This window comes from Octopus sinensis, linkage group LG3 (assembly GCF_006345805.1).
Source record: "Octopus sinensis linkage group LG3, ASM634580v1, whole genome shotgun sequence".
Taxonomy (NCBI): Eukaryota; Metazoa; Mollusca; class Cephalopoda; order Octopoda; family Octopodidae; genus Octopus; species Octopus sinensis.
In genome coordinates, this window is record NC_042999.1 from 60,081,203 (window position 1) to 60,098,702 (window position 17,500).

Here is a 17,500-nt window from a genome sequence, read left to right on the forward strand (position 1 = left end):
CAAATATATATATATACACACACACACACACTAGCTATATGTATATGTAAATCTCTCTCTCTCTCTCTCGCCTCTCTCTCTCTAAATATTATATATTATATATATATATATATATATATACTATATATATATGATTAGATAGATAGAAAGGGAAAAGAAAAGAGAAAGGGGGAAAGAAAAGGAGAGCATGTAAGGGAAAGAGCATAAGATTGAGAGATAGGAAGTATTTCTAGTGTGTATGTTTGTATAAAGATATGTATACCCCTTATATATATATGTGTGTGTATGTATGTGTATATATATATATATATATATATATATATATATATATAGGCGTAGGATTGGCTGTATGGTAAGAAGCTTGCTTCCGGTATAGCGTTTGTCAGTTGGATCGTTGGTTTTACGAGTAACACACGTGCATTTTGTTTTGCTGCCTTAGAGGTGCGATGTTTCCCTCTTGTTTAATGGAGGGGTGTCGGGTAAGGAATTGGGAGGAATTGAATTATTCAGATTTTGTGAACTATCCTTCTTCAGACTTTCTGTGGTCTGAGGAAGAATTGATGAGGTGTTTGGATAGAATCGATGAAAAAATGGAAACGAAGAATTACGTAGAGACGGCGAAGGAAAAAAACCCCGAAGAAGTGTGTCTGGAGGGATTGGGTAAATTCAAGAAAACCTTAAAAGGGAGGGCAACGAAGTGAAGGCGTTCCTTCCCAAAGAAATTTTATAGGATAACCAAGAAAAAAACAATTATTTACAGGACGTGCTCTGTAGCAACCAGGAAAATAGGCGCAGGTTGCAAAGGTATTTAGACCAATCTGGTAAAGAATTTCCTACCTTGCCAGAGAAAAAAAGTTTGGAACAATGAGGGTGCAACTCCGGGAGGTAGCTACCGCTAGGTTGCACTCAGCAACACTGTGAAAAGGAGACGAAGTGGTGCTTCTGTCTGTATACCTTGGGAGACGTGCTTCCATAGTTAGTGTAGAAGACATACCCCCAGAGGTGGATGTAACCTGGATGGTAGCTGCCATACTGCTAGGCATGGAAGAGTAGATGGTGGTCCTCCAGGCCACCAAAACACCTCACAGGAACTGGCAAGGACAAAGCCCCGATATGGTAGTAAAAGCTGCAGAGGAAGATATTGAAAATATGGTAGAGACAATCACAGTTGGAGAGGTAACACTCAGAGTTAGAGTGGAAGGAAGGAACCCGCGGTGCTATAAATGTGGCCTAAAAGGCCACATTAGAGCGAACTGTCCTCCACCATACGTGAAGGCTAAAGAGAAACATGAAAGCAAGAAGAAAATTGTGACTTCACCACCGACGAAGACAAGTAATATCATCGAGGAGGAATAAAGGAGCGAGGAAAGGAACGGATGGGAAGCGGCTGAGAAGAAAAGAAGAAAGAGAAGAAAAAGAGTACGTGTTGTAAATGACGACCCCCTCCCCATACCGACTCGACTGACACCACTCTACCCAAACAACTCCCTACAGACACACACATTATATGTATATGATATATATATATATATTATATATATATATATATATATATATATATATATATTTATATAATATAACAATTGCAGCGTGGAAGGTGTTTATAAGCATTTAAGAAACCCACAAAAGCCGTTCAATCACTTCACATTTAAGTTAATTTGTCAAAATATTTTCGTCGCTAAAATCCGCGACCTGTTCACTGACAAAAATCCGTGCTGCATCTCTGCATATATATATATATATATATATATATATATATATATATATAATATATATATATATATATATATATGAATTAGAGAAAAACCACGATTATGTAATTCAAACAATATATATATTTATATTGTGAAATTTGATTTAATACTAAATTCAATTTTTCCCTGTAAGTTTGGAGTTATACTCCCTATATTATTATTATTATTATTATTATTATTATTATTATTATTATTATTATTATTATTATTATTATTATTATTGTTATTGATATTATATATATACATATCTATATATATACACATACATACAAATATATACTTATACACATATATACATGTATATGTGATGTGTGTGTGTTTATAGGGGATAAATTGTGCGATAGCTATTGTTTTGATAGAAACATGTGAAGATAGAAACATGTGAAAATCATGTGAAGTATGAAGTATCATATGAGTTACAATTAGTAAATTAATTAAATATTTAATTAATCAACGTCAAACGTTTTTCAAGAAAGCATTTTGCTTGTTTATTAAAACACACGCATCACTGTAGCTACGTCTATATTTTAATTTTGCAGATCAAGGATTGTCCGCTACTACTACTACTACTACTACTACTACTACTACTACTACTACTACTACTACTACTACTACTACTACCGATGGATTGCCAGTTTTCTTTTTATTATCGCTGCTATCTTTAGCAGGTCGAACAACGTATAAGCGCCTTCATTGTCTCTAGCCGTATTTCGTCTGCCGTTACGTTCTCTGTTCAAATTCCGCCGAGGTCGACTTTGCCTTTCATCCTCTCGGGATCGATAAATAAAGTACCAGTTTCGCACTGGATCGATGTGTAATCGACTTAATCCCTTTGTCTGTCCTTGTTTGTCCCCTCTATGTTTAACCCCTTGTGGGTGGTAAAGAAATAGATTTGTGTTACGTGGTAAAATCGCTGTTATCAACTTGCTGTCATGAAAGTCCGTAAAAACGGAAGAAAATCAGTACAAAATGGACGCATAGTCTCATATTCTCTCCTTTTAATACTGTGCTTCTGAACCGGGGTCCAATATGATTCTTCAGGCCCCATGTAAGATTTTGTTCTTAAAACCGATGTCCAATAAACTAGTTACCCTTCTACAATGCACAAAGTATTTTAACAATTTTTCTTATACTTTCCTAATAATATGTTATTAAAAATGTACGATAAGGTTTCTTTTAAACATCGAATCACTACGAAGAGTCATATATATGCGTGCATGCGTGTGTGTGTGTGCGTATGTGCGTGTGCGTGCGTGTGTGTGTGTGCGTGTGTATGCGTGTGTGTGTGCGTGTGTATGCGTGTGTGTGTGTGCGTTTGGGTGTGTATGTGTGTGCGTGCGTGCGTGTGTGTGCGTGCGTGTGTGTGTGCGTGCGTATGTGCGTGCGAGTGTGTGCGTGCGTGTGTGCGTGTGTGTGTGCGTGTGGTGTGTCCTCCACCGCTTGACAACGATGTTAGTGTATTTACTTCCCCATAATTTAGCGATTAGGCGAAAAAGAACGATAATATAAATACCAGGCGTTAAAATAATGTAGTAAAACTTCTTCAAAAACGGTGCCCCAGCCTGGCTGGAATCTGATGCCCAATAAAAGAAAGGATATATATATATATATATATATATATATATAAATATATATAATATAATATATAATGGGCTAACTATAGTTTTCAGCTACCATAAGTTATTGGTCGCCAGGGCTGCACAAGAAAACATTTGAACCAACATACCGCGATGTGAGACCGAACCCAACGCCTTTTGTTTGCAAAACGAGCGTCTTACCCGCACTACCATGCCTAATAAAAACAATAGTACAAGGAAAAGCATCTAATCGTTACATCTACTCACCAGCATTTGAAATGATGTACGGGTGTCACCCATGAAATACACTGTTGATGTGGTTCTTTGTCTCTGGACAGGTTCTGACTGAGCAGAGTTATGATCAAAAGTGTTCAAGCAGTTAGTCACTAGCTCATCTTTTTCTCCCAGGCAGACAGTGGGACTATATTCTTTTATACTCTAGGTACAAGGCTCGAAATTTCGGTGGAGGGCGACAGTCGATTAGATCGATTCCAGTACGCAACTGGTACTTAATTTATCGACCCTGAAAGAATGAAAGGTAAAGTTGACCTCGGCGGAATTTGAACTCAGAACCTAAAGATGCTAATGTTTCTGTCAGCTCGCTTCCTTTTAAAGTGAGACTATATTATTCATTCTATGACTCATTACTTCCCTTTAAATTGGTAAGATCCCCAATATCAGGGAAATCTGGTTGTTATTTCTAGCAAGTGCCATTGACCACATTAATAGTCTCTCACTTTCTGTCTCTCTCACTTTCACACACACATACAACGCACATACACATACACACACATATACACTCATACACACGTACACACACATATACACACAAACACACACTGTCTTTCCCGCTCATTTGTTCGCCATAAAACAAAGTTACATGTAAGCGAAGAAAACCGAAAAAGATGCATGCATTTGTAGTTGCACGCACATGGTTAAAAAATATTGACTTATATATAAAGATATATATATATATATATATATATATATATATATATATATATATATATATATATATTATATATATATATATATATATGTATGTATGTACTATATTATATATATAATATATATATATATATATATATATAATATACATATATATATATATATATATATGTATGTATGTATATATATTATATATATATATATATATTGTATATATTATATATGTATATATATATATTATAATATATATATATATATATATATATATATATATATATTATATGTATGTATGTGTGTATACATGCGCAAGCACACACATAATATATATATAAAACTTGGATGGTTTCGGCCATTATCAGCCCAAGCCATGACTAAATAGCACCATATAGATATATATATATATGTATGTAGTATGTATAATATATGTATGTATATATATATATATATCTATATAGATATATACATACATACATATATATATTATATACTTACATATATATATATATATATATATATATATATATATATACATACATGCATATACACACACACACATTCATATACATACATATAACATGAAACAAAATATCAGCGTTGAAGTGGCGCTCAGCTATTAAGCGGTTGAGGGAAATTTGCTTGCTCTTTCTAGCAGATGAATCCACCCTGTAAAGAGGTCTTTTGTTGAAGGTGTTACAAAACATGCACACAAACACGTGACCACCCCGCACCCTCAAAACCCAGTACAATAGCATAACGAACGAATTGATGCAATTTTTATTGAACACAAAGGATAAATATCTGACAAGGTTTTTCGTTGGCATGACACTTAGCAATTAAATGTATGTTTATTCTTTTTACATGGTGACAAAGCAAAACTCGTTTTTGGTCGGTTATTATTTAATCTGTTTGTTTGAAATGCTTGCGCATTGATTCACTCGGTTTTCAAGCAAGCATATCAGGGCTATACAATTTTTCAGTGCACATGAGCGGTCGACATTAACTGGATATTGACATAGCGTTGAGATTCAATCTCTAAGGTCGGAATTATCACATGCTGCGGAAGTTACTCTGTCACACTTAGTGTCATTTTGTATATTCAGATATTTAGAATTGGAAAAAAAAAACATCAATGCCCTTTTATGGAGACAAATAAAGGAGTTTTAAAAAAATGTAAAGAACTAAAAAGAAAAACAAATTGTTGTTGATAAAACGACATTGCTTATGATTTTGATTTTTATTTTCTTTTTTCTGGAACTGCAATTGTATACAAAGTTATCTGCATATCTCTGGGGAAATTCTAAAATCAAGACAAAGAACACGAGAATTTGAGAAAAAAATGTAAAGCGAGAGAGAGAAAATGACAGGAGTGGGAATAAGAGGAGAGAGAAATAGAGAAAGAAAGAGAGAGTGAAAGAGAGAAAGAGAAAGAGAAAGAGCAAAAGAAAAAATGTCAATGGGTGAGAGAGTATAAGTTCACAAATATATATATATATATATATATATATATATATATAGACACGGAAAATAATGTGAATGCACTTCCACATTCACACCTATACACCATACCACACACACACAAATATATATATACATTGTCTGAGAGAGAATGAAGTTGGGAGAGAGAGAGGCCAGAGAGAGAGAGAGAGAGAGAGGGGAGATTGATAGAGAGAGAGAGAGAGAGAAAGTAAAAACAGTTGCAAAAACACAGTCATATAAGAAAACACAAACACATGCATATATGTATATATATACATATACCCCCCACACCGTATATATATGTATGTATATATATATATATATATATGTATATAATATATATATAATAATATATATATATATATATAAATATGTATAAATATATATGTATGCACATGTGTATGTATGTATGTGTGCGTGTGTGTGAGTGTTCATACTTGATGAGCACACATAAATAGAAGAAAACAGGAAAAAAGAATGTAATGTAAATATCTGATGTAAGAGAGAAAAAAAAATTGCATGTGATTGGTTATGGCGTATTCAAACAGATGTGCAAGTACAAACAAGCACAAACACACACATGTTCACCTATATATATATATATATGTAGACGTACCTTCAATACCTTCATATACAGACATACATACATACGCACACGTACACACATGTGGTTCAGTTTTATGTGTTACTGAGTGCAGGTTAACGTCTCGTGCTTGTGATGATTTAGTTATTCAACTGCCGAAGATCAATAACATGAATGAATATATTTTCACAGTTAGTGTATGTCTATTGAGTTCTTGCATGTCTAGAGTATGGAAATCTTCTCACCAATGTTTTGTAACATGAGAAAAAACAGCAACAACAACAACAAAAGAAAAACGATAAAATAAGATAATGATAGCATTTATTTGATCTTTCGTTTGGCACTCGATTTTATTTGGACATCTCCACTGCGATTATGCTAAATAACGTTATTTATGCGTATAATATCATGGAAAATGTCAACTATTGTAATTTTGTATACATAGGTAGAAATACATAGGTACTTGACCGGCTGGCAGTGATAGCCGTGTCTTCTAATCACGCACATGCTCTGTTGTTTCAAAATGCGAGAGTCTAATTGATAGCGTAGTGAAAGCGATATGCTTTTTGATATCAAGACGCCGAAGCCACATCTGTAACACTTCGATTATGGATCTGCATGATCGTGGCTGACCAGGGTGTATCTAGAAAAAACGACAAATACACATCCATTTAAGCAAAGACACATGCATTTAAACAAACACACATGCATGTTTTCGTTGGACTCTCCCATTGCCTCGGTGAATTAGCATTTAGCAAGATGCTGGTGGGGCAGACTGAGTTCAGGGTTACTTTCTAGTCCTTCCTCATGGAGTTTTGGGAGAGTAGTGCAGCGCCTTAAGAGGGTACTAAGTTCACATCTAAACATAGAGGGGACAAACAAGGATAGACAAACGGATTAAGTCGATTACATAGACCCCAGTACATAACTGATACTTTATTTATCGACCCTGAAAGGCTGTAAGGCAAAGTCGACCTCGGCAGAATTTGAACTCAGAACGTAGCGGCAGACGAAATACCGCTAAGCATTTCGCCCAGCGTGTTAACGTTTCTGCCAGTTCGCCGCTTTCTGTGGAAAACGAATATTGCGCTATGGCTACCTGTGTGCAGGAAAGGCTGAACATCTACCTATTCCTGCCCCTGTCACCTCTTTCCCTGTTACCACTGGATTTTTGAAGAAAGTGTTATAATTGGTGCTCTTGGTTTCGTGAATAAATGCCTAAGTGACAATTTGGATAAGCTAGGGTTTTCACAAAAAGAAATCAACCAGGTAGTTCGCTCATTACAAATACTATATGTGAATGGAACAGTAAAAATATGTAAGACTTTTCTCAAGTTTAAAATGTGAATTTGTTTTTGTTGTTTACATTCCAACGATGGAGATTTACATTCTTGTTAGAGACCAGCTTTTTCCTCAGAGGAAGATTTCAAATAATTATAAGCAGAAAAGAACAAACATACGTGCATGCATACATACATAATTTAAATTCCAGTTGCTCTGCCTTTCCATGTAAAATTCTTGTAGAATTAGTACAGGTCTTGATTTAATTCAAATGCCCACTGGAATTTCCTCCGATAACTCCTCAACTGCGATAACTTTCCAGTTTTCCTGTTTGTCTGTCTGTCCTTGTTTGTCCCCTCTGTGTGTAGCCCCTTGTGGGCAGTAAAGAAATAAGAAACAGTGTTAAAGACTGTTGCATATATGTATGTGTTTGAGTGTGTGTATTTGTGTTTGTATTTGCCCCTCCCCCACTACTGCTTGGCTATTAGAGTAGGTTTGTTTACGTTACATCCCATAACTTCGCAGTTCAGCAAAAGATATTGATGGAATAAGTACTTAACTTAAAATAAGTACTGGGGTACGATTTGTTAGACTAAATCCTTGTGGCTCCAGCGTAGCCACAGTTCAATGAAGGAAGCAAGTAAAAGATAAAAATAGACAAGGCAAAAGACAATATCAGTACTCGAAATATGTTTTTTGTTTCCTTTAAAATCATCATCATGTATTAATCTACGTTGACCTAAGCTTACTTAAACATTAAACACGGTGCTGCTGTGTATTTCATACGTTAGAAGTGATTCGTTATATTCGTAATAATAATAATAATAATAATAATAATAATAATAATAATAATAATAATAAATGACCTGATGCAGTTCCAGACTGTGGCTCTCAAAGCTTCTGATCTTAATTGATTGGGAGTATTATCATATACAGTGTTTTGTCTTGCTATAAAAGATGGGCTACAGCAGATGTTCTGCTCAATACCACAGATTTGCTCGCCAGTTGTTTGATCTTAACTAGTTGAGCATGTTCCTTAGTGGCTGACGATATGTGCATCTCTGATCACGAGCAGAAGTAGTGGGGAACATCATAGCCAAGTGTTGAGAGGAGTTCTTTGGGGTTTGGATAATTCACCTTTGGTAATGTGAGTGTTTTGTTCAATATCCTTAAACAACCCATATTCAGGGACCTTTTCACCAGGATGGGCTACTCGACCTGAAAAAAATTCTAGCTGAGCCCCACCTGCAAGGTCATGCACTGTTTAACTTGATACTAAGTCACGCAGATAAGGTTGTGATGCATGTGCCTGGTGTTCCCTTATCAGACGGGTAGTCATGATGGGTATACAGGGCTTCAGATATGTTGCCCCAGAGTCAGTTTGGTGGCATGCATTGATCTCTCACTCAATAATAATAATAATAATAATGATGATGTTAATAATAATAATAATAATTAATAATAATAATAATAATAATAATAATAATAATAATAATAATAATAATATAATAATAATACTTACAACTGGTATGGACTTGACAGAGCAAACAAGCGGTAAGAACATAAACCATCGAAAATGATAACGCAAAGATCCTATGGGATTTATAATTCAGTGCGACCAAGAGATAGAGAATAGGAAACCAGACATAGTGTTAATTGAGAAAGAAAGCAAACGATGCTGGATCACAGCTATAGCATGCCCAGCTGAAAACAAGTTAAGGAAGAAAGCAAAGTCGATAGATAATATGACAGGTTAGCTTGGGAGTTTAAGCAGTTTTGGTCGCTGTAAAAGGTGTTAGTAGTACCAATAATTGTCGGATCCCTTGGAACAATGAGTAAAAATCTTGAGAAGTACATGGAACAAATAGGGGCTGCAATAAAGGTGGAGCACTTGCAGAAAACAGCACTGTTTGGAACCGCTCGAATACTCCGGATGGTGCTCGAAAAATAGGGGTTGTTACCTTAGTTCACTGGTAGTGAACAGCTGGTATAGTAGTACATCTCCAGCGTTAGAAGCTGTGCAAAGACAATAATAAAAATAAAAATAATAATAATAATAATAATAATAATAATAATAATAATAATAATAATGATAATAATAATAATAATAATACTGCTCAATACCACAGATCTGCTTGTCAGTTGTTTGACATTAACCAGTTGAGCATGTCCCTTAGTGGCTGACGATATGTGCATCTCTAATCACGAGCAGAAGTGGTGGGGGAGCATCATAGCCATTGGTTGAGAGGGATTCTTTGGGGTTTGAATAATTCACCTCTGGAAACATGGGTGGTTCTTTCAACATCCTTAAACAACCCTTATTCAGGGACCTTTTGAGCGGGATGGGCTACTCAACCTGAAGAAAACTCTAACTGGGCCCCACCTGCAAGGTCATGTGCTGTTTATCTTGATATGAGATCACCATGTCGCGCACATATGGTTGTGATGCATGTGCCTGGTGTACCCTTATCATACGAGTAGTCATGATGGGTATATTGGGCTTCGTATATTTTACCCCAGTGTCACTTTGATGGCATGCACTGCTCTCTCACTCAATAATAATAATAATAATAATAATAATAATAATAATAAGAAGAATTGGAAAGTTTCTTGAACATTATAGTGTGGACGGTTATTGTTGGACGACGATGGACGAGCATAAGATGATTGATGTTTCTCTCTCTGTATATAACTTAGACATCAGTCAAGTGGTAGATCAAAACAAACTCTGAATTTCCAATCGAAAACACGTACACATACTTACACGGACATACACACATACTGACACACATACAAACATACACATACATACATACATACACAAAACACGCACTCAGATATGCACATTCAGGTACACAAACATGCAGGGTCAGACACATACACACAGATATACATATACACTTCTTTTTCTCTTTGTACCACTATCTTCCATTCTTATTCATGTGTGTATGTGTGGCGTACGTTTACTTTTGTACACACATATATATATTATATATATATATATATATATATATATATATATATATATATATATATATATATATATATATATATATATATATATATATATATATATATATATATATTATATATATATATATATATATATATATATATATATATATATATGTGTGTGTGAAGGCGCATGGCTCAGTGGTTAGAGCGTCGATCTTACGATCGTGAGGTTGTGAGCTCGAATCCCGGACCGGGCTGCGTGTTGTGTTCTTGAGCAAAACACTTTATTTCACGTTGCTCCAGTTCACTCAGCTGTAGAAATGAGTTGCGACGTCACTGGTTCCAAGCTGTATCGACCTTTGTCTTTCCCTTGGATAACACTGGTGGCGTGGAGAGGGGAGGCCGGTATGCATGGGCGACTGCTGGTCTTCCATAAACAACCTTGCCCGGACTTGTGTCTAGGAGGGTAACTTTCTAGGTGCAATCCCATATATATATATATATATATATATATATATATATATACGTATATACATATATATATATATATATGATATATATATATATATATATACGTATATACATATATATATATATATATATATATATATATATATGTATATTTCCATGCATTATGTAAGATGCGTGTGACAGACAGTGTGCTCGTGCATGTGTGTGTATGTCAAAAAGCAAAAGCCAAAAAACGTGGGAAAAGTATGCGATAGAGTAATAGAAATATTTCTCTACCCATGAACACACACACACACACACACACAAACATTAAAGCATAGGTAACCATGAAGAGCATTAAATTCAGATGTGCACCCAGTTCGGTTTGTCATCGCTGGGTTATAAATTGACTATGTTGACATATATGTTGTTTAAATATAGGTTTGTTTATGCATAACACTTTAGAATTTATTCAATGTCGGATTTGTGCTATTTGCAAAGGAAAGCACGTGTTAATGTGGAATTTATCTATAAATAAAGCAAAGTGTTATTGACCCGGCTGTATTTTGTTGACTCTTATTGGCGACACATCGCATATTACGAATAACAAACGTTAACAAATTGTGAAATATATTATATATATATAATATATATATATATATATATATATATATATATATGTGCACCATCTTTATTTTGATAGCTATGAGTAATTTTGCCAGAAAGAGGGAGGCTGATTCATATCAAAGAGCCACAGATTCGATGCCGGATTCTCTATGGAGACAACGGTGAAAAGTTACATGTACATAAACTTTGCACCGAGTTACTTCGCTTGTTGTCAATATTTGCGAGTGTAGAACCATCTATCTATTTCTCTCTTACATATATATATGTATATATATATATATATATATATAATATATATATATATGTATATATATATATATGTATATATATATATATATATATATATATATATGTATATATATATATATATATATATATATATATGTATATATATATATATATATATATAATATATATATATATATATATATATATATATATAGTATATAGACAGATAAGCATAGATAGATAGGCAGACAGACAGGCATATATATATATATATGCTTGTCCGAGATCATGCTGCACTCCAAAATGCTTAGTGGTACTTTTTCAGTGTCTTATTTGTATTGGGAAGACCGGACCTCCACGAAGGGAACAGAGGGATGGACGTACACAGAGCAGAGACCAAGCTGGCTCCATGCGCGTAGGCCACTCGTGCTCCCTTATGACAATACGTTCAGCTACGTTGTGGAGAACATTGTAGATGAGGACATGACAAGAACTCGACAAGAGAAATATGCTGAGAGCGGAGACCGGTGATCGAGGCCGTCATATCTGACGAGTAAAGTGACCTGTTTGTTGCCATGCAACGTCGTCAAACAGGACGTTACATACCTATTCAGTGACCGGTTGGATACAGGTGTTGAAATCTGTGAGAAGAGATGCAAGGTTACTGCACAAAGTATACAAAAGCTTCGGCATGATGAAGTAGTTCCTTAATAGGAAGAATACTTGATGGGCATCGATAACATTCAATCGGCTTCCCAGAGTTTCGAGCCCGCTAAGTCTAGACCTGAGGGTGGAGTGAATGGCAGGCGGGGTCATCGGTGAAACAAGGATAAGGACATCCTCTTCCCCTGGTGAAATAATGATCGCATGTCTCAGACGGAGACCACGAAGGTATCTGCGTTGTACTTGGCGTTCACGACTTGAAGAAATTTATCTCGAGGCCGATCCGCTTTTCGTCGCATCGTCCTGATACTAGACATTGAAATGAACCGTGATGCTCCGAGCAACGCCGTCTAACCTGACGGCGAAGAGGAGTGGATACTTTATAAGTATACTAGATCTAAAATGCACACATTATTTTTGAATATTGAAGATATATTCTTTCAGCTTATTTATCTTATTGGGTATACACAAAAATAATTTCTAAGAGTTGTACAACACTTCCAGTGAGTAAATGTCCCCATTAAATGAATAAAGATACATATTGTAAATTCATGTCGCTATCGCTGTTGAGCAAAACACAGTCTTGTGACAAATGACAGTGATGCAGTTTCAATTCCCAGTCGAAGCTAGAAATCAGGTTGTTACCTTGCTTAGGGAAATATATAAGGTTACTGCCTAGCTTATTGAAAGACATAAACGTCAGGCTTTGCGAAAATATACGTTCTCTCTGTCTAGTGACAGTCTCTGTATATGACTAGATTATCCTGTAGTGTCATATCTTATTTTTAAGACAGTAGGTCTTACCGTTGTTAAGACAGCGAGCCGGCAGAATCGTTAGCGCGCCGGGCGAAATGCTTAGCGGTGTTTCGTCTGCCGTTACGTTCTGAGTTCAATTTCCGCCGAGGTCGACTTTGCCTTTCATCCTTTCGGGGTCGATTACCAGTTACGCACTGGGATCGATATATTCGACTTAATCCGTTTGTCTGTCCTTGTTTGTCCTCTCTGTGTTTAGCCCCTTGTGGGTAGTAAAGAAATAGGTATTTTTTCGGCTCTCACTTTTGAGTTTAAATGCGTTTGATGTTGACTTTGCCTTCAAACCCATTCCGAGTTATTAGAATAAATACCAGTTAAGTTCTGGCAGTGATGTAATCGATTATCTCCCGTCCCCACCCCTGTACCAAATTTATTCCTTATTTTCGCACAATGCCAGCAATTTGAGGCTAGGGACCAAATCGGATACCTCGACCCTAGTGTTTAACTAGTACTTCTCTTATTAACTCCGAAAGAATGCCGAGGTGGCAAGCTGGTAAAAATTATTAGAACGTCAAAGAAAATGCTTTGAGGTATTTCTTCTGGATTTTCACGTTATGAGTTCAAATTCCTCCCAGAGAGATTTTACCTTTCATTTCATTCGGGAACAGTAAAAGGTGAGCAGTGTAAAGCCGAGAGTTGTATTTGAAGGTCGGTCAGAGAGTGTTGGAGTTAATTTTTGTGAGTTACATGTTAATTGATTGTGAATTAATTATTACTGAATGTTGAAGGCTTTCCCTGTGCGGCCGTATCCGTGTATTTTCGGTTGTTTTTAATTCAATTGTATAATGGAGAATTTGAATACCTCGAGCCAGAGCTATGCAGCGGCGGCAACAGGTAGTGACAATATTGCCGCGTTAACAGAGATGGATGTAAAGGTGGAAACAGATAGAATTAAAGAATGTGGAAAATTGTTAACAAATCAAGGAACAGCACTCTCTCCGCGATCGCCAAAGGAATTTTCAGAAAGTTTACAAAAAAGAACGGTCCTGTAGATGACGTTAAGATTAGCCACAGGAAAAATCGAAACCGCGACGACTGAGAGTATAGAAAAAATACTAAAAAAAAGTATTAAACACCTGGCGACATTTGTAACGAGAGGTCAGAAGTTCGGAGTGGTGGAAGTCAGGTTCGCATCTGAGGAAGTAACAGCAGAGCATGCAGTAGACGCGATTAGGAACGACGAATGGGCTTTCCTACTTAGTTACTGCGGGAAAAGAATGGCGAGAGTAAGGGGGGGGGTAAAATCCCACCCGAATACGACGAGACGTGGATTATGGCGGCAGTCTTGTTACATATGAAACAGAGTCCGAAAATATTTAAGGCAACAAGAACTCAAAAGGTGGACTTTTGGGGATACGGGCTAGAAATGAAAACTCAAGCCACCCTGGAAGACCTGAATTCTATAACTGAAGAAATAATATTGCCCGAAGGAAACAAGGTGGCGGTAGAGGGCAGACCTGTGAAATGCTTTTTGTGTAACGAAAGAGGACACAAAAAAGCGGACTGCCCTCGAAACAAGGGAAAATAGAGGGAGGAGAGTTCGACGCAGAGAGGGGCAACCGTGGAAGAGTGTAGAGAAGAAGCTGAAACAGGGGATACAGAGGAAGAGTTCGTGGAGGTGAAACCGCGGAAAAGAAAAAGTAGAAGGGGTTCTCCACCGGAGAAGCTGAGAAAGAAAAAATAGGCGATGGGAAGTAATGGAGAAAAAATTGTGCCAAGAAAGACAGAAGAGGAAAGTTTGAAAGTGTCTCCTCTGAAAGTGAAGTTGAAGAGAGGTGAAGAAAAAAGGAATGATGGAGGGAGTGAAAACCTGACGAAGAAGAAATAGTATTATGTAGAATACCAAAGGAGTATACATACAGAAGCAGAGATCCTGAAAATGAAGCCAGTAACACGGGTAAAATTACCTGAGGGTTACAGCAAGGATGGAACTAAAGCAATAATAATAGAACCGAATTGCTATGAAGAGTTAAAAAAATAGGTGCGACTTGGGAAATGTACAGTTTAAAGTCGAGTTGGAAAAGTTGGAACCAGTAATCGATTGGGATGACGTGATACCGTTAATAAAGGACTGTCTTTTAGATAGCCCTGAACCAATGGACAGCGAGTAATAAAACTTTTTATTGGAAAGACAATGCGTCAGAAATCTTATGTGGAACGTTGGAGAATATGCAGATTGGCGATTTCAAATGATATGTTACATGTTAAATAATTGTTATGTAAATACATGATAATGATGGACTGTAAACAAGATTAATGGTACTGCATGTGATGAGGGGCGCATGCAGCCATTCATAATCTCATTGTTATATGATCATCTCATTCATATTCGTTTTATGTATTTGTTTCTTTATTACCCACAAGGGGCTAAACATAGAGGGGACAAACAAGGACAGACAAACGAATTAAGTCGATTACATCGACCCCAGTGCATAACTGGTACTTAATTTATCGACCCCGAAACAATGAAAGGCAAAGTCGACCTCGGCGGGATTTGAACTCAGAACGTAACGGCAGACGAAATACGGGTAAGCATTTCGCCCGGCGTGCTAACGGTTCTGCCAGCTCGCCGCCTTATATTCGTTTTATGTATTGTCCCCTCTGTGGTGTCCTGTCTGTTCTTGTTTGTCTCCCCTCTATTTTGAGCCCTTGTGACTATAATAAAGGAAGAGCAGTAAAAGGTGAGCACTGGGTTCAGTAAAATCGAATTACTTCATCCACTCTAAAATGGCTGGCTATTACCAAAATCTAAACCAATATTGTTATTGCTACTCCTCATCAATCTTGGTCAAGCAGACACATGACTAAAGACGTTCTAGCCATGACCATTCCGTCTTGAGGTTCTGCCATTGCATGGCTATGACTAAATTATCCAGTAGTGTCATATCTTATTTTTAAGACTGTAGGATATTGGAAAATGACACACTTGATATTCCTAACGAGACAAGGGGTCATGAAGATGCTCTCAGCTGCTCGTCATCAAAGAAACAGTAAAATCGGAGTGAGCTGAGCGAGACCACAATCCTGTTTCGATTCTCAGAGCTGTGATAATTTTACCTGTGATAATTTCGTTTCCGAACCGAAATTTATAATTAGTGCTAATGAATGAATACTACACAATCTCTCCTACTTCATCAATACATGGACGACCTTCAATTATATTCAACTAAATCAGTATTTTATATTTACTCACGTTATTATTTCGTGTGTGGAGGCGTGTGGCTTAGTGGTTAGAGTGTCAGCATTATGATTGTAAGGTCGTGGTTTCGATTGGTGGACCTGGCGACGCGTTGTGTTCTTGAGCAACACATACGCCATTCAAACCAGGAAACCGGGCCCATGATCCTGGCTAGGCTTTGAAAGGGCACATTTTTTTTACTGTTATTTTGTGTGGGTAAGGTAGCGAACTGGCAGAATCGTTAGCACGTTGGACAAAATGCTTAGCGGTATTTTGCCCGTCGCTACGTTCTGAGTTCAAATTCCGCTGAAGTCGACTTTGCTTTTCAATCTTTCAGTGTCGATAAATGAAATACCAGTGAAACACTGCGGTCAATGTGATCGACAAAATCCCCACCCCTCAAATTTCAGGTCTTGTGCCTTTAGTAGAAATAATGGATCTTTTCCTTTTTGAAAGCCAGATTTTCCTAGTTAACTAAACAATTTGAAACTTCGTATACTGGTAGAATGTGTCAAAAGAAAACATAATTGTAAACCAAAATGAAAACGGAATTGTAATTTCTAAGTTTAACGTTGTTTAAAAATTCGAATTTTAACCAATGATATTCTTTCTTTCGGCCTCATATTACTTACTGCTTCTCAAAATATTGTTACTGTGACGTAAACTGCTATTTTGTGACGTAGTTAACATAGTTAAAATGTAAACATCACCGTCCCATATAACAAAGTCCTAAACAGACAGAATAATAATAAAAATACGGCGGGCTTTCGAAATAGCTGTCGAGAATAAAATGAAATTTCGATGGTAAATTTTTGGAGGGTTTTCGGTAACTTAGTTTCGATATAAAAAATAAAATTGCACAAAATTTTGGCACAAGACCAACAATTTGGGAGGAGGGGTTAATCGATTACATTGACTGGTACTTAATTGATCATGAAAGGTAGAGTCGACGACGATGGTAACGTGA